Source organism: Camellia sinensis, chromosome 2 (genome assembly GCF_055761805.1).
Source record: "Camellia sinensis isolate YWXY chromosome 2, ASM5576180v1, whole genome shotgun sequence".
Classification (NCBI taxonomy): Eukaryota; Viridiplantae; Streptophyta; class Magnoliopsida; order Ericales; family Theaceae; genus Camellia; species Camellia sinensis.
The window spans coordinates 108,049,292-108,073,752 of NC_138962.1; the positions used below are offsets into that span (position 1 = coordinate 108,049,292).

The window sequence follows — 24,461 nt, forward strand, 5'->3', positions numbered from 1 at the left end:
CTTAGCATCAGTATGCAGGAATTTTGTAACAGAAATAGGTTTGTAAGAGTAAGGCCTTGGAATGCATATATCTTTCTAAATCTTCATAGACCTTCCATTCCCAATATGCCAGTGCAGTGCAGCCTCCAAAAAAGACTTTGCACTCCAAATACTGCTCTAAACAATGTCAATGGGTTACTCCTCAAGCTAGCTTCAAGAAAATTTGAATTTGGATAGTAAGCAACCGCCAACCTTGCTTAGCTCAAAGAGCTTTATTAAAATCCCATCCCACCAAGCTAAGCAGCCAAAAAGCAACTATGTACAATTTCTCTCTTCTCTTCTTCTTTCTTTCCTTTTCCGTGCTTTCTATTGCCTTTGATCACGTGGGAATTCTCAGATGTGCACTAGTATTTCTGCCTTCTTTGCCATCTATCTTGAATCTTTCCACAACAAACCCCCATATTCTCCAGCAAAGTTGCAAGCATCCTCAAAAACTTACTGCAAGATATGGAAACAAATCCATAAGTTGATAAGATGTTTGAAGTAATATACATGAACACAATTGTAGTGGAAATGAGTTATATCCTAGAAGGCAAGCAAATTTGCTTAACAAAAAATAAATTGAAATTGCAACCAAGCTCAAGCTCTTTTAAAGGAAACCACAAGTAAAGGGCCAAATTTTATCATTTCATTAACTATCATTACTTGGAAGTCCTTTCATTTTTTTTAGCTTAATTATTTCATGTTTTACCTGTTAGAGTAGCTAAGAAAAAGTTTTGTCTCAAAAGATAAGATTAAAAATTACAGACAAGTAGGAATTAGTACTTGCATGTTCTGTCGTAATACCATTTTTGGAAGCATTATGCAGGTTTTCTTTTGTAAATTCAGAAACAGTATGAGATTTGGAAGCTGATATTCTACCCTACATTTTCAAGCCAAAACTGATCCTTTCATTGATAAATGACAAACTTATCCCTTCACTGATGAATAGCATTTAGGCAAATACAAACTATAAGCAATATCTTCCTAATGTGGCACCAAGCTTGTACAGTGTAATCGACTATTTTTTAAATATCCTATGATCTAGTAGAGTAAATATATCTAAAGCTAAGACTCTCATTCCAGACATTTTTTAATATTTCATGTTTTGGAGTTTGCCGGAAGATTTTTGGAGTGGCAAAGTAGCGAGGATTTCTCTATAGTGTCTGCTAAGACACTTCAGTCTTTGGTCAACCCCATCCGGAAAAGAACCCGATTTTATCAAAGATTAGAGAACTATTTGTTATTATTAGATGAACTTCCCCTTATGTTTTCTTCTTAGTGTTTTCCATATCGCCCACTTCATGACAAGTCTAAACAAATCAACATGTAAATTTAAGCAAACAAACACAAAAACTCTATACGGTATACCAATTTCTAATAGTTTCCTATATTTTTTTAAATATTTGCCTAGTATTTGAATTCTAAATAATACTCCAAGTAGGGTAGATGGCTTCTCAACTCCCATTTAATAAAGGAAGCCTAAATCCCTCCAACTACTAGAACAGATTGCCCACATGGATTTTGACAAGATTACGTGCGGCTTTGTAACTGTCAAATGTAGTCCAGCACAGGGCCGGCCCTGCCCTAAGGCAGGTAAGGCTTGTGCCTTAGGCCCCATATTTTGGCTCAAAAATAGGGCCCCAAAATTTAAAAAATTGTTATAGGTTCAATCTTTTTTTTTTTTTTTTTTTTTTTGGTTTTAAGATCAATTTAAAGAGCCCCAAATGTTTTATTGGGCCCATGTATAATTTAGCCCATATTTATTTATAAATGTGTTTGGCCCATATTTATTAAAATGAAAATACATAAATAAATAAATAAAAAACAATAGGGCTCCTAAATTTGGTAAAACATATAAACATATATAACATAGGGTCCCTAAATTTGGCAAAATATTATAGGCTCAATGTTTTTTTTTTTGGATTTTAGGATCAATTTAAAGGGCCCCAAAATATTTTTTTAGATCCATGTATGATTTACTCCATATTTATTTATAAGTGTAGTTTGGTCCATATTTATTAAAATGAAAATATATATATTAAAAAAAAGTGTTTGGGCTCAAGAAAAATAATACATACAATATATGGGCCCTATTTTTTTTTTATTTTTTATTTTTATCTTCTTTATCTATTAGATTTTAGTGGAATAAATAATTTTGCTCAAATTTTTTTACCTAGGTCTTTATCAATTTTAATTGAATAATTTTTTCCTAATTTTTTGTTCTAATTTTGTTTTATTAAATTGTTTTATTTATAATTTTAATAATTATATGTGTAAGTAAATTTTTTTATGGTTACAAACAAATAAAAAAATTATAACTTATCGTTTTATTCATGAATTTTTTTTCAATATAAAAGGGCCCCATTTTCGAAATTCGCCTTAGGCCCCGACGAACTCAGGGCCGGCCCTGGTCCAGCATGCAAGTAGGATGGTTTAAAAATACAACTTGATATTAAAAAAAAATTCCCTTCTGGCAAGGCATGGAAGTCTTAATGATCAAAAGTCTTGCATGACAATGTGTAGTAGGGAGGCGTTTACAATTGTAGTCTCAGAAAAGGACTTTATTCTCAATTTTCTTCATATATCTCTTGCTCCTTTGTTACTTATGAGAGCTTTTGCCATGACTGGACAATAGTATATGAATATATTCTGAAAAGATATTAAAAAAAAAAAAAGAAACTCATGACAACTCAAACTAAAAAAATAGTGACCCATTGAATTCAAAATTGTAGCTCTCTCCAAAGCCAAGAAGCATTGAGTTAAATCAGAGCAGCCAAAGTCTTTACCAAGCATAATTCTGGCATACCTTGAAAAGAGGCACAAAATCTCGCAATGCAGCTTAGACAATAAGTATGAATACATCCTAAAGTTTGTTTCCACAACAACAAAGCCCTGGAGAACAAAAGGGTGATAACAACAATAGTTAGTGGGTTTCACCATTTAAACTGTCCACAAAGGTTGTGTTTGGTTTAGTTTTGAAAGATAAGATTGAAAAGAGTTTTAAAAATTTGAAAATTTATTTAGTTGTATATTTTTAAATTAGTTTTGTAGGTTTGTAGTTTGGAATGATTTGAAATTTTTTTGTAGTTGAATAGATGGGTGTGAAAGAAAAAATGATTGATTGATGTGTAGGATGTGAGAGAAGGAAAGATGAGATAGAAAAAGTGATTGAAAACAATTTTTGGGAAAATTGTAAACCAAACAAATTTTAGGTTTTGAGCTCTCAAAAATTGTTTTCAAAACTAAACCAAACAAGGCATATTTTCTATATTTTTTCACAAAAAACTGAGAAAATATAGAAAAATAAACTTTTGCAAGCTGAACAACAAAAAGAGCATAGTATTCAAAGTTACAACTACATGCATGCAGTAGAGTCAGGGTAAAAATAAAATAAAAATGAGAATGAAATTCATCCATTCAGTAGATGTATATAGATAAAAAAGGAAAAGGAAATATTTGAAAGGAAAAGAAAAAGGAATGACCGTAAAAACATTGTTGTGTGTTGCTACACGTAAAAATAGAAGCTATAAATCAGAATTATTAGAGCTGATGTGGAGATATAGTTGAGGAAAATGAGTTAGAGCACTAATTAGTGCTATCACTAATGATGTGGCAGTGGGCCCCACCAGGAATGATTTGATGTTTTGGCCTTAGTGTTGTATTTTTTTTCTTTTTTTATTAAGTGCCATGTCATTAGTTGTCTTTTTAGAACTCCAAAATTAGTGGTCTCTATCATTGTTGTATAGTTGAAGACACAAAATGATCAATTTGAGTTGACCAGACCGTAGTAGCACAGACCATAGTAGCAGGAAACTCTTAATTTGAGTTGACCAGACCATAGTAGCACAGACCATAGGGTGTCACTGGGGGTCCGAATCACGGCTGTGGCTGCTTATACTTCGAAATCTACTTCAGGAATGTATTGGATGATGGGCCAATATTCTTTCCCCTTTTCACACTTCTGTTTCAGTATTGGATTACATCTATAGATCCACAGTGACAAAAGCGAGGGAGGGAAGCCTTGTTCTGGAAAGGTCGCAAGCTCAGGGCAGTTACAGATGCATAGATGCAAAAGAGAGGGAGGCAACCCTTCCTTTGGAAAGGACGCGAGCCTAGGGCAACTCCAGATTTCAAGTCTTTCAAGAGAGGTGAGGTTTTGAAACTCATAAGAGAGTCTTTCCAGATTTGGGAAGTTGTCGATGGTCAAATTGATGAGAGAGGTGGGCAGGAACATCCCTTCTTCTGGAAAGGACACCGTATCTCCCCACGGCCAACCTCCGCCATGAAGGTAGAGTGTTGTGAGAGAAGAGAGTTTGTGCAAGCCCCACTCTAATGGAGATGGAGGCGGAACTGGAAGTTGACCGACGTCGTCCACTCTGAAACTCCCGATTTCAAGTGAAGTGATGTTGGTGGGGAAACTCCCTTCCTTGACAAAGTAGGAGACCATTCCTGCTCCGCCATAAACTAAACCCAGCTTTTGAAGCGAAGTGAGTTGGTTGATGTTGTTGTTCTCATCACGACCACCAAGTGACAGGGGCTCCAGATTAGGACAACCTCTCATCCGCAATTCACTGAGATTCCTGAGATTATTGGCTTCAGGTAAAGATTTGAGACTGCTGCAATTGCTAATTTCAATATTTTCAAGAGATGGACAATCAATTTTGATCCCTTCCTCTGCAAAAAGTGACTCCAGATTTTCACAAAACTCAATCTCAAGTTGTTTTAGTGTGGATGGTAGCCCACCTCTTGACAATAAATATGTGAGTGATGCACAGTCAGAAACGTCCAACTCTTGCAGATTATTGAGTGTCATCAACTCGGGTACGGACTCCAAAGCATTACACCCTGAAACCCCAAGTTCTCTCAGCATAGATGGCAAACCTTTCATTGGAAAAGAGATCAGACTTGCACAATTGTAGATTCTAAGCACCCCAAGAGATGTGTATGTGTGCAGATCTTGTGGCAGTTTCTTCAGCATTCCACACTCCTCAATTGTTAAATATTCGAGTCTCGTCATGCAAGGTAGCCCCTCATGTTGCTGCTTTTTCAAACCTTCTCCTCCATTTTCTTGCTCTTCTTCAAACAAGCAAACGAGTTTGGGGCAATGAGAAATCTTTAAATGGCAGAGGGAAGGGAGACATACTTGTATTCCCACCTTATTCTGCCACAATGTTATGAGTTCTTCGCAGTTACCAATGTCCAATTTCTCGAGTCCCATCAAATCTCGAGTAAACCATGTCGGTAGGAATGCCAATTTTTCAACATGAAAAATGCTCAAAGCAGATATTGAAGTCAAATGCTTAGACATTTCAGTAGCCAGTAACTCTTCATCAATTGTGCTTGGATCGCAGAGGGAGTCGGGAACTGTAACACGGCTAATATCCAAGGTGAGGGAACCGAGTTCAATCGTGTTCTTCATCCCTAAGAGTGCTGGAAGGCTTGGGAGCATAACATTATTCATTGACAAGGATGCAAGTGATGGCTGAACAAGGCTCGAAACATCAATCAACAACAGCGGACAACCATCAATTTTGAGAGAATTGAGACAAGGAAGATCATTTGGTAATCTTCCAACAAGTTTGGGACAATTTATGATGGAAAGCTCACTGAGATGACCGAAAGGCTGAACTCCTTCTGTTTCAAAAGCAGACCAATCCTCCCATTCTGGCATAAACTCAAAGCTCAGTCTCTCTAGAGAGGGGAAAGGTTTGGCACCACACTGATGCCCATAGAACTCACAACCCAGGCGCTTTATTGCACTCATTCCTTCAATGTAAAGGTCTTTAAGCAAGGGTAGTTGTCCAAGTGGTGGCAAAGATGTGCAATATTTACTTCCTTTTAATCCCATGAACACCATTTTAGAGTATGAAACATCTCCAACCCAGTTTGGAAATTTTGTACTGCCATACCCAATGATGGTGAGTCGTTCCAACAATTTGAAAGGTCTCATCACATCAAGAACCACTATGTCATTCTGTGAACTATGAGATTCATCCCATTCTAGTGATAACTCTTTTAACTCCTCCTTAGACGTTAAATTGGCATCCCTTGCATCCTTAACACCACTGACATTCTCCAGTCTTGATATGTGTATTGCCCCTTGAATGTGCGATAGGTTTTTCAACTCTCCTATTTTACGCCCACAATCTTTACCCACCATAAAATTTGACAATGTTTGGAGATTAGTTAATTTACCTACATGTAGCGACATCTCTTCTGATGATGGAATATGCACTCCAGTCATGTCAAAATGGCGCAAGTTCACCAACCTCCCCATGTTTAAAGGCAACTTCTGAAGTTGATTACAAAATTTCAAAAACAAGATTTGTAAATTGTAGAGAGTTACCACTGTATCAGGTAACCTTGTAATCCCAAACCATGATACATCAAGGTACCGCAAGTGCTTTAGATCTCCAATGGAATCTGGTAGTTCATCCATGCTATCACAATGTAAACGCAACTCACGTAAGCATTGTAACTTTGGCAACAAATCATGAAACAAGTACCTTGTTACGAAGTGAAATTGTTGTTGTGGCGAAAATTCTATAAATGTTCGTAAGCATTTGGCATCATCGAAAACTTTAATTTTTCTGATTCCATCATAACGGCTAGCAACATAAGATGCATGGCATGCTTTGTCCGAAATCTTGTTCTGCCTGCCACCCTCTAAATTATTTTCCAACCTAAAACATTTGTCCCCTGCAACATCTTGAGCCAAATCATTGATGAGGTCATGCATTATGAATTTCGATTTGTTACCACTTGACGGTTGAAAAAATGATCTTGACACCAAATCGTGAAAATACTTGCGGCCTAAATCTTCCATTTGCTCTCCACCTTTTGGTTGCTCAATTAAACCTTCAGCCATCCATAGCAAGACTAGTTCCTCCTCCTCGAATTCGTAGTCCTTTGGGATAATTGCGCAGTAGGAAAAGCACCTCTTCAAATGGGAAGGGAGATGAAGGTAGCTCAATTTCAAAGCTAAGAGAATGCCACTTTCCTCATTCCATATATTGCTATTTAGTATTTCTTTCCATTCACGCTCTTCTTGTTTACATCGTAATAAGCTGCCAAGGGCCCTAGCTGCCAAGGGCAAGCCTCCGCTCCTATGCTCAACAATTTTCTTCCCAATTGATACCAATTCTGGGCATTCCATGATATTTCTATTCTCAAATGCATGATGGGCAAAGATTAACCAACAATCATCATATGATAACTTTTTCAAATTGAGATATTCATCCATACCCATCTGCTTTACAACAACTCCTTCTCGTGTTGTCACAATGATTTTACTTCCAGGTGCTCCGGCTCCAAATGGCAATCGTAGCGAATTCCACCCATCATGTCCATAGTGCCACACATCATCTAGGACAAGCAAAAACTTTTTTTCTGCCAGTGTGTCTCTTAGTTGGACTTGAACCTCATTTAACTTGCCCAAATCACAAGGACGGTGAGTGAATGACTCGAGAATTGCCTTTGTTGTTCCCAGAATGTCGAAGTCAACAGAAACACAAACCCATGCTTTCATATTGAAATGCTTTTCCACTTTGTCGTGATCATAAATGTGCTGAGCTAGTGTAGTCTTGCCGATCCCACCCATGCCTACAATAGGAATTACATCAAACTTTTTTGCAGTAGGTGCATCCCCAAGTAGCAATTCGATAATTTGCTTCATGTCTTCATCTCTGCCATGAATGTGAGGCTCCTTCAAACATGTAGTTTGTGATCTCTGCCATAGATCTGTAGACATCCTCCCAGCAAGTCTTTTATCCAAACCAAGATCTTTTCCTTTTGTAGCAACTTCTTGCAATTGACTAGTAATCTCATTTAGCTTAGACCCATTTTTTAAATTGAATGGAACAATAGAAGAGAGGCGTGGAAACTTAGCCGGTCTTCTTCCCATCGTTGTCTCCTCCGCCATTAGCTTCCTTTCGAGAGCTGCAGTGGCAAAATCATCCAATAAGTCATCTGCATCGTAAGCCAAAGGTTGAACCTCTTCTAGCCACTTTTTGATATCCTTGTCGTACACTTGTTTGTTCTCTGCATCAGCCAACAGAGTCTCTAAATCCTCTAATGCCTTCTTCAGATTCTGGATGCCAGTGCCAACGTCCGCTGTGCTCACTAAGTTAATTAAATAAGAGGACAATTTATCAACCGTAGCTTGCACAAATGGAGAGATAAAGATCCCAAATACGTCCGTGGTGTTTGTTCTGAAAGAAGGAAAGGTAATGAAACCAAGCAATACAGATATCAAAAACAGGTTGAAGAACCTCTACAAACTTGGAACAGACTTTGGTGGTAAAGGTAAGAAACTGAGTCAAAATGAAGCAATACACAGATCAAGAACAGGCAGAACCTCTACAAACTTGGAACAACTTTGGCAGATAAAAGATATGAAAGGTAAGAAACGAAGCAATACAGAGATCTAAACCAGGCTGAAACTCTGCAAACTTCAAACAACTTTGGAATTGTAGAGGATATGAAAAGTCAGAAACTCATCAACAACAAAGAAATACAGAGATAAAACAAACAAACAGTTTGAAGAAGCTCTGAAAATGTGTAGTAGCTGAAGATTGTAAGTTTTGACCAAAAGCACATGAGAAAGTGGTGAAAGAAGGGATATGAAGAAATTAGAAATCAACAATAAAGGAGTCTCATCTCATTGGCCATTTTACCAGTTTGTTTGCTACCTACTTTTTTATTAATTTCTCTGTATAATTGGTGGATGTGATCAGGAAGAGATAGGAATAGAGAGAGAGAGGAGGGCCTTTTATGAATAATGTTTAATATTTCATTGTCCTTGGACTTCTTGGTTTCTAGTCTTTTTTAATTTTTATTTTTAAAATCATTTTTCTAGTTCTTTTATGGATTAGGTACAAATGTAAGAGTATGATAAAGCATAGGCTCACTAACCATTTATATTCCATCACAAGTGCCTCTATAATAATCAAATTTCTGAAAAGTTAAACATTTAAAAGTTAGCAACTTCTCTAGATTTGAGTTGTGTGGTCCCAGTGTTTTGTTCCAATAATTTGTTAGTCATCTCCCAGAGTGGCTTATTGAAAATTTAATAAACAGTTTTAACATTTCATTTAAAGAAAGGTATATGTTTACACATGTACATCTCAAATTGTCAATCTTTTTCGGTACCGAAACTATGCAAACTAACTTTACAAAAATGAGCAGCTGTGTCTTTTCAATACCCTCTAATTTTAATCCTCTTTCAACCCCACAATGTGCAGAGGTCACAAACAACACAATACAACACACTCACCCAAGCCAAACAAAATGTTCCTTATTCACACTGATGCAATAGTTTCAATTCAAAAAGTAGTAGTATTCACTGAGATCTCATTTCAAGTCAAACTGTAAAGGTATCTTCAGACACTGCAATGGCTTTAGTGCCACCATTAGATGCGCAAACAAAGGCCACAAGTTCGGATCACTGCACACAATAGTGGGAAGAAATTAGAAGAGATAAATGAGATTAAGAGGATATATATATATATATATGGTATGGATATATTATGTATGTCCACATACATGTATTTCTGTCTTTTTCCTTTTGAAAATCCCTTGTCTAAAAAGACATTTTAGAGTCGACTCCATAGTTTTTTTATGGGAAAATTATGCAAATAGTTCCTGTAGTTTATACGATGTGTCAATTTAGTCCCTGTTATTTCAATTTGCTCGATTTTGTCCCTTAATTTAACGGATTGTGTCATTTTATTCCAATAAATAACGGTTGTTAAATTAATTTAACGGAAAGTCAAACAATGTGTCAATTTGGTCCCTGTCAAAATCGAGAAAATTATAACAACAGGGACCAAATTGGCACATTGTTTGACTTTTTCATTAAATTAACTTAACAACCGTTATTTATTGGACTAAAATGACACAATTTGTAAAATTAATGGGCAAAATCGAGCAAATTGAAACAACAGAAATCAAATTGATATGTCGTGTAAATTATAGGGACCATTTGCATAATTTACCCTTTTTTATTTTTATTTTGGAAGGTATTATGTCCAAGGGCCTGACTAGCACTATGCCTCCGAACATCAACTTATCTAAAATAAGAATCAGAACTTTGTTTGAGTAATTACGCTTCTACATCATTTATTTGATCAAGTAACAGAACACTCTCTCTAAAGAATGCTCTTGAAAAGTAAATTCTAATAAATCAGCCACCTAACCAGCTACAAATGAAGACGTGTTATGTGACTTAACTCTTTTTTTTTTTTAAAAGAAAAAAACCAATATCAAAATCAAAATCAAAACCATGAAATGAGGGTATAAGCATAATTATAATGAAAGAAGTAAATAGCGGCATCTGGTTTCACTCAGTGGTCCATTTTCCAACCAGGTTTTGCTACTATTTTACTCATATCTGTATCTGTACTTCAATGGCAGCTAGCAGGAGTCGAAAAAATAAAATTAAAAGAGCTGTTAGAGAAGTCAATAATGGCATCTCATCTCATCTCATCTCATCTTCAGTCGCTCATTTTCCAACCAGGTTTTGCTACTATTTTTTTTACTCATATCACGTGTACTTCAATGACAACTTGCAAGACTAAAGAAAATTGATTAAAAATAAAAAGAGCCGTTAGAGAATCTTTGAGGAGTTCAGATCCTCTGTAGTGTTTCTGTCTGTACTGCTTGTGTAGTGTACCAAAACGACGTTATTTTGGTGGAAAAAATAAAAAATAAAAAAACAACCAGAGCTCCTTCTTCCTCTTCCCAATCAGCCACCATGACCACCTCCTGTCCATGGTGATTGGCTATCAATCAATGCACTGCTTTGATGCTGTACCATACACCCATTGTGTGGCGTCTTTTGGTTGGATGTTCCATATGCTTTGGTCATGTGGCACTTTGTGATTAGTTGAAATGTTTCATAGCCAAAATCTCATTCTATGAGTGATTAAATTCAACGGGAACATGTTTCGTAAGGTCTCTGAATTCAATGATGAGCTCCATTTCAACAAATTCTGAATATTTTTGTGAGTATTAAAATAAATAGAATAAAATAATAAAAAATAAAGATATTAAAATAAAATACCACCCTTACTAAAATTGGAGGAAAATGGGATGTCAACCATAACCAAACTGTTTTGTGGGAAAAAAGTTTTAAACCAACTTATATTTTTATATTATTATTATATTAATCTAACATCTCATTTTTGTGTGAACACAAAAGGAATATATTTTCTTCAAAACTATATCAATATACACTTGCAACGTGCATTGCTATGCCACGAGCCTCTTATAATAGTGTGTGTATATATATATATATATATATATATATGTATTTTGTGGCATCAAGAGGTTGGGCTGATTTGGATTCATTTATGATTTCTGTCTCATATTCTATACTATGCAATTTATTCTAATAAGGAATTACCCTTCAACTACTTACTCATGAAGAAATGCTAGTTTTCTTTTTCGTTTTATTTTTTCAAATTTTTTAAGGAGGGAATAGAGAAGAGGAACCTGGAAATTTGCATAGCACAGTTGTCACACCCCAAATCTAGGCATGACCGGCCGTGGCCCACAGGGACTTAGCCCAAGGCACACGTAAGCCTAAACATGAACCCAAAATCACAAAGAATAAATGTGACGATAGCCCAGAAATAAATAAATCAAAACCCAATCCAGTGACAAGTCACAAGTATAAATGGTAAAACCAGCCATAACCAACTTCCAAAAATATATACTAAATGGAACACAAACCGCTCACAAAATAAAATAATTCTAAATAAAATCCAGCCACAATGTATGCACAAATTCGACATAACAAGCTAAAACAAAATAATGAATGTCCTAGAGGTCTATGCAATTGAGTCCCCACTACACCATGAGTCCACTCTAGTCCTTCTATCACTTGGAAATGTGTCACAACCCAAACCCGCCCCCATAGGTTTAGTATCGTAACCAGCTAGTAATCCGTAGATTGCCGAAGGCTTCTTAAACAGAAAAAAAATTATTAGGGGCTAGCGGAAGCAAATAATAAATATACAACGTCCATTGAGCTGTGCAGACTTATATGAGACAAAAAAAATTTAAACCTTTTTTTTTATTATTATATATATGTATATATCACATCATCATATATGCCGACTAGACAAAAAGGGACTTAGCCCTAAATACAGAATAAATGAAACTTAAACTTTAATCACATGGTTTTGACCATCTGATATATCCGGAACCTCCACGGGAGGCACATAAGTTGGTTGACAGGACAGAGTCCAGGCAGAAGTTCTAGGCTTGATCACGCACATGATCACCTACATACATAAATAATACAGTGAGCTGGAGCCCATTGAATAACTCGATGTAAAGATGTTAAATAAATGAGATTCATAACTTAAACAAAACAATATAACGTTCTTGACATACCACAATTCGTAGTACCCAATTGCCTTGTCAAAACTTGTCGGAATACCACACAGAACGTTCACGGCGGAACGAAACATTCGGAACGGCCTCATTGGGTGGCTTCATACAAAACGCCCACATAGGATGACTTCATGCAAAACACCCATATAGGACGACATTAGACAAAACGTTCTTATTGGACGACTTATGCGAAACGTCCACTTGGGACGACTTGGTACAAAATGTCCATATAGGACGCACTTATGCAAAATGCCCACTTCGGCGACTTTATTCAAAACATCTATAACGGGCAGATATCATACCGATCGATACAATCGAAATCATGCGAAACGATCAATACAATCGAAATCATGAGAAACGATCATAAAACATCAGCGTCATATATTATATCACAATGAGTCAATAACTTATACTGAACGTAAATGACGAGTTGAATACTATACAGAAGTCATTGGGGATCAAAAAACATTTCCCAAGCTGTTATCATAGTTATCGTTTCAAAAGGAACTCATTCCTTCTTAAACAAATTCCATTTTTGAAAAGCTTATCATATCTTACTCATTCATTCCTAACAAAATCTCATTTTCGAAACATATCTTATCGTACACGTTTTACAGTTTCAAAGTATAACGTAACGGTTCCAAGGTTCTTGTTCACAAACTTATCGTGTCAACATTTCATAGACATTTCATAACAAAACATAGGTGGCCCAAATTATCAGATAATATAGTCATTCTTAAAGTAATTCAGATACGAAAATATCTTTATAAAGAAATTACTCACAATGCTTGGCCGGATGATATTTCTCGCGCAAGTGACCTACACAAACACATAATATATACACATTGAAATGCAATATCACTTCCTTGATTTAACTTGGCTTCTCTTGTCTTTTTTTGTCTAAGTAATCCGAAGTTCTACTATACTTATTCTTTCTTTATTCAAATGAGTCGGGTTCTCATTTCACATATTCATTCATTACTAAATCCTTCTTTTCCAAATGGATCGATTTCTAAATATCTCAAAAATAGCTTCCCAATGTATTTTCAATCTTAAAACCCATACTAATCTTGATCAAAACTTTGAAAATACTTTAGAAAACATAAACTCTTATTTATTTATATAAAGTATTTGCTCAAAATCCTGAAACACAATATTTAAATCAAAACCCATGAACTCGTGATTCTAAAATTCCTTTTCAAAATCAAATGCACAATAAAATTGTATATAATTTATGGAGCTTAATTTAATTACAACTTTCAAAATAAAATCCAAAATAATTAATTTCTAAATTACTTTCATAAACTTGAACTTAGCTCCAATTCTTCATTTTCTTGTCAATTTCTTTTTAATACATAAAATTGACTTCAAGCTCTTTTCTATTTTCCTGAAAAACATGAAATTAAAGTTATAAACTTCTTAGAAAATCAATTGCATGTATGAAACATTTATCAAAATCTAACCAATTCTACATTATCAAGCTCAAACCATAATTAAATTCTTAATTTATACCAAAACTCAATCACAAACTTATAATCTTTAAATTATGAATCAATTTCTTAACTTACATTACATGCATGAATTAAGGATTAACATCCAACCATTTCTTGGTTTTCAAAACAAATCAAAAACCCCATTTAACTTTAAGATTAATTCTAGATTTCCATTAACTTCAATATTTATAAAACTTTTCCTCCTCCTTCTTAAAAATATGAAATTGATTAACCCAAATTCTTTAAAATTCGTAATGTTTATAAATATAGAACCCAATTATATCAAGGTCTTCAAAATCAAACTCAATATTAAAATTATTTTCCATGTTTATTAACCTAGCTCATACTCTTTAATTTAATCTTAATTTCTTCCAATTACATGATGTTGATCCCAAACTCATCTTTAATTTCAAGTATAATACAAAGATTCTACAAAATTAAACATAAATTTCGTACCTTCAATTTTAATTTCAGTATGTTGGGTTGATTTCCCTCCATTTTCCTTTGCTCTTCCTTCAATTTCACAAATCTTAGAGTTCCCAGCAACAAAGATGAAGTAAGTTCTCTCTCTCTCTCTCTCTCTCTCTCTCTCTCTCTCTCCTCCCTTTTTTTTTTTTCTACTCAAAGCTAAGTATAATGCTTGAACCCACTAGGTTATACACTCACACACCTCACTTCTTGCCCATCAACATGACACGTACACATACACTTGTCATCACACCCACAGAATTGCTCACTACACCCACACCCACACCCACATACACCCATAATTGTGGATCATTTCACAATTCAATTTATGGTTAAGATTAATTTAATTAAATAACACATATTCTTAATAAATCTTAATTACTACATAATTAAATTAACCATACCTAATTATAAATCTCACATAATTTAATTCGTCTAATTTGACTTCCTTTAGAGCCCAATTAATTATATTAAAATTTATCATTCTGAATCAGATTTTTAATCAAACTCTCAAAAGGCTCCAAATACGAAATTAAACTTATTTCCATCATGAATTTTAACTTCTCACATTATTAAGGCCTTCAATTTTCAGATTAACTCAAGATTTCCGTCAACAAATTTAATTCATAATAAGCTTAATTCCCAATCCGCTTAACTTAAGTATCTCCAATTCGAACCCAATTAACCAAATCTCAATTTTATAAATATAAATCTAATATTTAATTAAACTCCCATATGGTCCGCTACTCGAAATTAAACTAATTCAATTCACCATTTGTACTCTCTTGCGCCATTTAGACTTTCAATTTCTAATTTCAAAATAAATCCTTAATAGAGTCCTATACGAATCAATCTCCATAATTTTCATAAATCTCAGATTAAATTAGAATAATTGATAATTCAAATTCAAATCTCCTTAATTATGTAAGTGCTACTCATTGTACATGGTGGGGTCGTCACAAAATGATAAACAACTAAGTCAGCTGATAGCTCAGTGAATAGAAGTATGGATAGTAAATACAGTTTTGAAAAACAGGATTCAATTTCAAAATAAGAAAAATATCACAGGACTAGATTGGCATACAATTTTGATAAACATAATTTGTTTCAAAAAGAAGATTCTACAGTTCAACAGTTAAAAATACTCATGTCTCTTAAGAACATTACAAATGACATTCTTCACTTGAAACAAATTACAACATGATCATCAATAATTTTCTGAGTACTAAGAATAATAAGTAATATGCCACAAAGTTCTCAAGGCAATAAGCCCGTTGGATCCAATATCGAACCAAGAGTCATCCTCGAGATGGCAACTGGGGCCTTTTCTCTAAGACGATCTGATTGAAGGTCACCTAGCCTAGCCTAAGTCTTTTCCTTACAATCGTTGAGCACTAAAGTCATCATAACCCAACGTGAATCTGTTCCCTAGTGGCCAGAGTCACCACACACAGTGGAATAATTTCCCTAGACTTTTATATACAGATGGTCCCAATAATCAATACAATTCAATTTTGCAAAACATGGTAATTCACCATTATAAACATGAGACCATAACAAATAGTTTACAGTATGCCAAGTTTACATATATTTCAGAAATAATTTAATTTCATTGATAATATAATAATTTATCAAAACAGTTTAGTCCTGAAATAACAATTTAATTTTCTAATAGTTCAGGGTAGGGGAATATTTATAAAAATATGTAGCATACAACTACTCACTTGAAAACTAAATAATTTAATCCTCGAATAGAGTATAAATGTTTAACTAGTGTCCTGAACCAAGTATAGAAACTACATGTTGCTACTAATTCAAAAATTCTAAAAAGAATATTAAACTAAGTATCTCATACTAAAGCGCACTAACACAGTTCAACCCCACTGACCGTTACTCATAAATAATATCTAAGTTCATTTCTTCAAGGTCTAAAATTACGCAAGACATGGGTTCAGATCGAAACTTAATTAAAAGTAACTTTAAGATAAAACAAAATTTTAAACAAGTTTTTCTAATCTATTCACTAACTTTGAAAATTAAAACCCCACTCCACATTATTCGAAAAATTTCAAAATCCTCTAGATATCAACTAATATATCCTAAGTTTCAAACCCAATTGGTTTCACTTGATTTGCTTATTAAAATAATTATTTACAATTAATTATATCCAAACAGGTTGTTTTCTGCAGCACTTTAAAGAAATTAATGGTTCTCTTAATATACACGAGTAATCAATGCAATGCCAAAAATGTAAGTAACTAGACTTGTAACTGGTTCTAATGACGCTAATTTGATAATTTTCAGATTTATAACCAAAGAGAACGACCCTTCTGAAATTACTGTTTTGTAATAGTTTTTTGGACAGATTTGAATACATCAGTTTATATGGATTTTGACTCCTAAAAATTATAATAAAATTCTAATATGAAATTGAATATGTAATAAAGTTACAGTAAAAATTCAATTCAAAATTCATTCATTAGATAGAGTTTCTTGATTTTTAAAGTTTCTGATTTTAGAATCAAGAATTTCCATCCACCATTGTAACCCAAAACTTCCCATCGGCAACACTACTAAAAAGAGTGTTTTTCGCGACCGTCACAAGCCATCGCAAAGAATGGAAACACAATCGCAAAAGACCTTTTGCGATGGTCCATACGACCGCAAATTGGGGACGCTAATGTGGGGTGACATACTTTTTGCGACTGCAAAATAACAGTCACAAATTATTTGCGACTACCTAACCTACTTTTTGCAACAGCTATTTTGCCGTCACACAAAAAAAAAAAAAATCAAAAACACTTTTAGCGACTATTTTTTTACTGTCGCAAATCTTTATTTTTATAATAAAATCAGATATACCTTTGCTACAACAAAAAAATTAATTGCAAGCACCTAACAATTTTTTTTAATAAAAAATAACAAAATTAACAAATTAATTTAAATTCATAAAAGAAATATTAACCTATTCACATATAAGTGTGCAAACAAAATATACACTTTCATACATGCAAAACAAATATCCATCAACCATCCTTAAAATATATTGTACTAAAAGATTCAAGTCCTCAAAAAAAAAAAAGAAAAAAAAAAGAGCAACATAATCTCAGTTTGGCTCCCAAACATCATCCGCTCAATTATATCAACTACTCCCTCAACAAAACCTGCAAAAACATATACATGTGACTTGAAAAGTTAATGCAGTTTAATTTGAAACAATAAAAATAAAACTATTTCAAAAGAAATTGTCAAGAGAAAATGGCGATACTATACTGTAACTAAGTAAAATGAGGTAAATTCATATAAAATAAAGTCATGATCATCAACTTGTTGGTATAACAAATAGATATAAAATTCCAGGGAGTAGTCAATTGAGTATTTCTAGTAGTTAACTTTGAGTTTTTCAGTTGCAAATATTTAAATGCTTACCTGTATCTGTTCCTTGTTTCCAACAGTAATGTTTGAGATTGCTCAACAGGCTTCTTGCTTGATGCTCTTCTTATGATTATGGGTTAACAGATTCAGCAAGCACAGAAATGCACCACGCTCAATTATGGACTGGAGAAAGGAGGTTTCCATTAATAGATGCAAAATCATCAACAATGATTCATCCCCCTTTTTCCCCCCACCCCCTTTGACCCCCTCTCTTTCTCATTGGTTACTTTTTCTTTTTCTTTTTCTTTTTCTTTATTTTCTTGCTCCTCCAATCACCACCTGCCACGTGGCAAAGGGGGGTGAGGGGGTGACCCCCAAAAGGGGGTCCCAAGCATTATTCCAAAATCATGGTACATTGAAAGCAAAGACAAATTCCACATCATGCTTCGAGTTCTCTAATCTCCAGCACTTTCAGGATTCAAAAATCAAATACAATCCCTGCTAATGTAACTAAATTTAACCACAAAAAAGGAAAATTCATCAAATCATAGATACATGTTTGGGAGATAATTCATCAAATTCATCAAATCCTTGGTTAAGCACAAGCATATAAAAATCACATACTGCAACCCAGATCCAACATGATAAACAATAATTCTCTTCTCCCTCCTCCAACACTGAGTGATTTTGGCCACCATCTTCTAGAGACAAAACTACAGTCTGCAGACTGTAGGTTACAAATTGAGTTCTCAAATCTGCTGGCATTACTCATTTATGCAATTATTTTCCAGAAAACATTGGAAATTTTGAACAGGGTAGATTTTCACATCACATGGCATCATATGTTCCAACATTAATTTCCAGTTACCATTTACATCCCGACATTAGTAACTAATGTATTTCTGGGTAAGCATGGGAAACTTTGAACGGCGTAGATTTTCACATCACATTGCATTATATATTACAACATTAATTTGCAATTGCCATTTACACCCCAGCATTAGTAACTAATGTATTTGTGAGTAAGCTAGAACCACTGACTCAACAATATTAATCACAACAGTAATTTCCAGTTACCAGTTTCAACCACAGATTAGCAATTAATATCTTTGGTTAAGCACAAGCATGAAATTCAGAGTCATTGAGTTCAGGAGTAAGCACTTACCACTTGAGGAAAAAAACCATAAAAGAAGAAGATGGAAATGAAAATGTATGGTGCGGCCAACATGTGATTTTAAAGACACTCATGGATTGTCAAAGCACAAGAAAAATATCTTGTATTTAATCCACACACTAACTCTGCACTATAGTAATGACCTTGAGTGAAACAAAATACAGTAACTAACAAAACCACAAATCAGCCCAGAGCTCAAAACCAACCTGAAACTCATCCAAGTTGGAATAACGCCCCTCCTCTAGTTTCATCCTGACAGTTCGAAAATCCATCAGACCCTCAATAATTTCATGGTAATCAGGAAGCTGCATAAAGACTGTTCCAGTACCAATTTAACAAAAAGGGCAATTAAGAATCATCATTATATATGCAACATTTTCCAAAAGAAGCGCCTCGTTGGGATCAACAGGTTCTGAGTGAGAATAATGTTCAACCTTCAACACAAGTTGTGTTGTGGAAGAGCTTGCTCCAAGAAGTCTCGAAATTCATGCACTTGTGAAAGGTATAAACCTCATCCCCTTAGTGTAGTTTGTACACTAATTATATCACACATTACAGTTTGTCTCATGTAAAGACCTGTGGGCTTGAGGGAATCAGTTTCCTTCTCGAAGTTCATTTCATGGGTTTTAATCCAGTGAAGTGTTAAGTTTGAGATTTGGAGGTTGTGGTTTTGGGTGGGCTTAAACCCATTGTATTGTTGTATGTGAAACGGGTTTAGGATGGAATAATGCAGGTAAGGTACATTCGGAGTGGATGTAGGCAAATAACCGAACCACTATAATATCTTGTGGTCATCTCTAAACTTCATGAGTTTTACATTGTTTAGTATGTTTCCATGTTATTGAGATGACTATGATTCATGCATAAATTTGCCATAAATGTTAGTGAACTTTAAATTCTTCCTAAATGCTAAATGGAGGAAGAAAGGGAGCTCTTTCTACCTAAAGATAACCTCCCCATGGATAGCTAGATCTGGCATTCATCTCTACCATTAAGTGTATGATGCATCAGTGGTACTCTTATGCTATGTTACATGGACTCTTCTACTTTCCTAGTGTACTCGTGTCTACCAAATATTACAAGGATAAGAGTGTGGGATATGTGTTCAATAAATTTACACACTTGAATCCTCTACTTTTATATTTGAAAAAGAAGACACTCGCATTTGCATGTAAATAAACATTTCTAGCTTCTTACAAGAAATGGGATATATAAATTCCATATTTCTCTAAATCTCATTTAATTTGAAACACAATTCTAAATAATTTACATGTTATCCAATAATATTATACAACATGCAATATATACAAGTGATTGAAACAAGTTCCCATACTTATACCCAACTTCTAGATGTATATCCCAATATCATAATATTTAAGTTTAGGAAAAATGATGCTTGGACACACAGCCGCATGGAATACTCGTACCCAAATCCATGTAACATATAGCTCTAATGTGAAAAGTAAAATATTATGATTGAGAATAAGTGTGATGATTAAGCACTAATTGGTCTATAATTTGAATTGAAGAAATAATAAATTTAAAATTTTGCATAGCTTGGGTTTGGGAAATAAATAGAAGAAAACAAATTGTTCTACCCAACCAAACACTTAACTTGTGAGTGAAAAAGTTGCATATCAAATTCAATAGAAGCACATAAAAAGTTGAAATAGGCTCAATGCAAGACAGGAAAGGTAAGTTAGGAAGAAAGATTGAAATAACGCCTAAAAATTTAGGTTTCCCTATTCAACCCCCTCCCCCTTCCAGAACACATTCACAAGCATTGTGTGTGTGTGAGAGAGAGAGAGAGAGTTGTCATTACCTGTCTGTAAAATAGAATGCTTCTTCAACACCATCACCATGATGCACATCTATATCAATGTATAGAACGCATGGATGATATTTTAGAAGCTCCAAAATCCCCAAAACCAAGTCATTGATTTAACAAAAACCAGATGCCTCGCACTTCTTGGCATGATGTAGTCCACCAGCCCAATTTATGGCAATGTCACAAAGCCGATTGTTCAATCTGCGTGCAGCATCTGCCAAAAAACTTCAATCCCTAGTCAAGGAAAACTTAATGCCACTCAAGTTTAAATTACAATACCATTTGATCATAATTTACCTATAGTTCCACCAGCATAAATTTGACAGAACTCAAACAGGTTTTCAAAGACAGGGCAATCTTCTCCAAGATTATCTGAAAAGGTAAGGTGGACAAACAAAACTTGACATTATTTGATAGTCAATAAAACTGAATATTAAACCAATATAGGGCCAAACTCATCACTTGGTCCGATCCACCCAATTAATAACACATTAATTCAGAGGCAGTGATGAAAGAACTAAAAATTATCAGCAGAGTCATAGTGAATAATTATTGCAGTCAGTCACGCAGGTATGGTAATCACAACCCAATTTAATAATTTCCACACCAGTAATTTGTTACAAAAGATTAGCTACAAGTTATCCACTCAGTCAACTTCCATTTACACCTAAACTTCACCAAGTTCTTAAAGTACATACCTTGATGCAAAATAAGTAAGACAGTCATTCTTTCACACAACTATGGAAACAATGTGTTCCCTTATGGATATTGTAACAAGGACACATATGGCAGTGCCCAACATCAATATTTAACAAATTAACGGAATCAATTAATTGCACACAAAGATTTCACAAAATGAAAAACAGATGAGAGATAAAATGCAATGCCCAACCTAATGTTTAACATGAATATTTTTCTATAAATAGAGATCACTGCTTATAGTTGTTAAATCGATAATTAACAGATGAGCAATACATTTAAATATGCATAGTTTATCATCGTTGATATTTGACCTTTCTCAGACCTGAATTACAGATGCTGCTGCAGATATGGAATCTGATTCTAGAAACAAGCACCCTGTGCTACAAACTGCTGCAGCGCTTGCAGTTTCACCAAATTATCTGGAATTAAAGGAGGTGAAATCAAGCAAGTATGTGAGAGCAATGCTATATATATATATATATATAGAGAGAGAGAGAGAGAGAGGTGAGAATTGGAAGGTGAAGCGATAACAATTAAGAATTGAATGGCTCAGCTTGTACCTGTAGCAGATGAGGAAGGATTGATTCAAACCAAAGCTTGTTTCCAGAATCAGACTACCTGGTGGAAAAATCAATAGATTGACGAAAAAGTTCGAATTACAGTGAGTTCAGATGAAGAAGTTGAATACGAATTAAAGTGAGTTCAGTGAGTTCAAGTGATCGAAGTAGAGAGATGAATAAGTTGAAATACGAATGAATGATTCGAAGAGACTCACTGAAACGAGAGAGGGAGAGAGAGAGAGAGAGTTCATACCGTTGGAGATCTCTTCTTCAGACGACCATAGTGATCTCTTCTTCAGATTCTCTTACTCAGACACGATCGAGCGAAATTAGATTTGGGGGGAAATGAGAGTCTAGGGCAAGTTTTACACAATCAGAAGAAAAAAGGAAAATATAAATTGGGCTGAGTGGGTTCCAATAGTGGGCTCGCAAGTTTTTGCTTAGGCTGAGTGGGTTCAAAAGTTTTTTTTTTTTTTTTTTGATTCAGATGAAAACATAGAAAACAAGAAAGGTCTTAGAACAAAAACGAAACAGATAGGAGGGCTAGTCCCTCTCAAAATGAGCTCCAGTCATATCTTCTTTGACCAAAGCTGTTACAGTTTCTGGAGGATCCTCCAGAATCACATGTTCATCTTGTGCCACTCCTAAATTTGCCAAACGATCTGCAACTCTGTTTCCTTCCCTCAGTGTGTGACTCAGTGTACAATTACATCTTCTCATTAAGAACTTGGTATCTTCTATGAGGGCCTTGTAAGGAGAGTTATGGCTTGGTCCATCTTGGATTAGCTTGATGGCTTGACTGGCATCAGTTTCAATCGCTACATCACTTGTGCTTTTCTGAAATAGAATTGTGAGACCCCTGTAAATGGCCCATAACTCTGTTTCTACACTGAAGCAGTGGCAAAGCTTTCCATAGTATCCCCATATCCATGTGCCTGCTGCATCCCTCAAGAGCCCTCCATAGCCTGCCTGTCCAGGATCTCCTTTGGAGCAGCCATCAGTGTTTAATTTCAATTTACCTGCAGGAGGGAAATGCCAGTCAATTAGAATAGGTAAGGATTGGTTAGGGTGGAGAGGAGATTGTAATGCCTCATCAATCTCAAGTACATAGTCTCTAATGTTCTAGAGACTAACTTGAATGGGGTGAATAGAATTTTCAAAGACCAGATGATTTCTGTCTTTCCAGATCTGCCATAGGATAACCACAAAGTAGAGAGACCATTTTTTCCCAAAAAATAAAGTTTTTGCTTTCATATTAGTAGACACCCATTCAATTAGAGGCAATCTACAACCTTCCTCCCACCAAGTGGCATTCTTTATTTCAGTCCAGATGTTTTTGGAGTTGGGACACTCCCTCAGGAGATGGTTCATATCCTCACTGGACTTGCCACATCTAGGGCATAAGTCAGAATTTGTCATGCATCTTCTGAGCCTCATTTGATTAGTTAACAGTCTATCCTTGAGTATAAGCCAGAGAAAGCATTTCAACTTTTGAGGGGTTTTGATCTTCCATATCCATCTCCAGTCAATCCCATCCATCTCATGTCCTACAATGGTCTTGTAAGCAGATGCTGTTGAGAAGTCTCCTCCAGAGGATCCAAACCAGGTAGGGGCATCTGTGAAGGTCACATACCTGGGTCTATGGATTTGCAGAATTTCTTGGAGGTCTTGCTGAGACACAGTATTCACAATGGCTGCAGGGTTCCAATTTCCTTCATCATCAAGGAGTAAACTCACCCTATCTTCATCATTAACTTTTGGGGAAGTATATGTTTGATCCAAAGGTTTTTGTCCACACCACCAATCATGCCATAGAGATATGCCTCCCCATTACCCACATTCCATTTAACCCCTTTCCTAAGAATGTCCCTGTTTTTACATATGCTTTTCCAAATGTGGGAGGCTCCCTCTTCATAGGCCAGTTATAAAGGGTGTGGTTCTGAAGATACTTGGCTTGTAGGACCTTACACCAAAGTTTACTAGACTCAGTTAACATGCTCCAGCCAAGTTTAGTGAGGAGTGCAGCATTTTGATCTCTAGCTCTTCTAAGGCCAAGTCCACCATCCTCCTTAGGTCTACACACACTGTTCCAGTTAACAAGGTGGACCCTCCTGTTGTTATCAATTTCTCCCCAAAGAAAATTTCTATTAATCTCGTCACAAAATTGTCTAGGAAGTTCCATGACTTGCATATTATAGCTAGGAATAGCAGAGGTAACAGGTTATATGAGTGTAGCTCTACCAGCTAAGGATAAGTTCCTTGCTTTCCAGCCCGAGAGTTTGGCTTTCAGCTTTTCAAGGATCTCATTAAACATATTTTTGCTGACTTTTTTATGAAGGAGAGGAGATCCCAAATATTTGCCAAGGTCTTGAGTGAGGGGAATGCCACTCTGGGAGCTTAGGGCTCTAGCTTGATTAGGAGGGATGTTGTTGGACACAAAC

General features: G+C 35.2%; 1 long non-coding RNA gene across 15 annotated transcripts; it reads right to left on the reverse strand.

The window, feature by feature from the left end:
- Positions 1 to 4: 4 nt before the first annotated feature.
- LOC145820270 (uncharacterized) lies at positions 5 to 24,035 on the reverse strand. Of its 15 annotated transcripts, none has more exons than XR_014361491.1 (11): positions 23,155 to 24,026; positions 22,274 to 23,039; positions 22,021 to 22,078; positions 21,783 to 21,879; positions 21,056 to 21,130; positions 20,753 to 20,972; positions 19,137 to 19,246; positions 17,811 to 17,939; positions 9,296 to 9,466; positions 2,828 to 2,913; positions 5 to 477 (listed from the first exon to the last, which is right to left on the reverse strand). It is a non-coding gene; the product is annotated as an uncharacterized LOC145820270 (long non-coding RNA). The 15 variants fall into 15 exon arrangements; XR_014361492.1 differs by having other exon boundaries at positions 5 to 151; positions 232 to 477; positions 22,274 to 24,019; XR_014361493.1 differs by having other exon boundaries at positions 5 to 156; positions 232 to 477; positions 22,274 to 24,019.
- Positions 24,036 to 24,461: the final 426 nt, after the last annotated feature.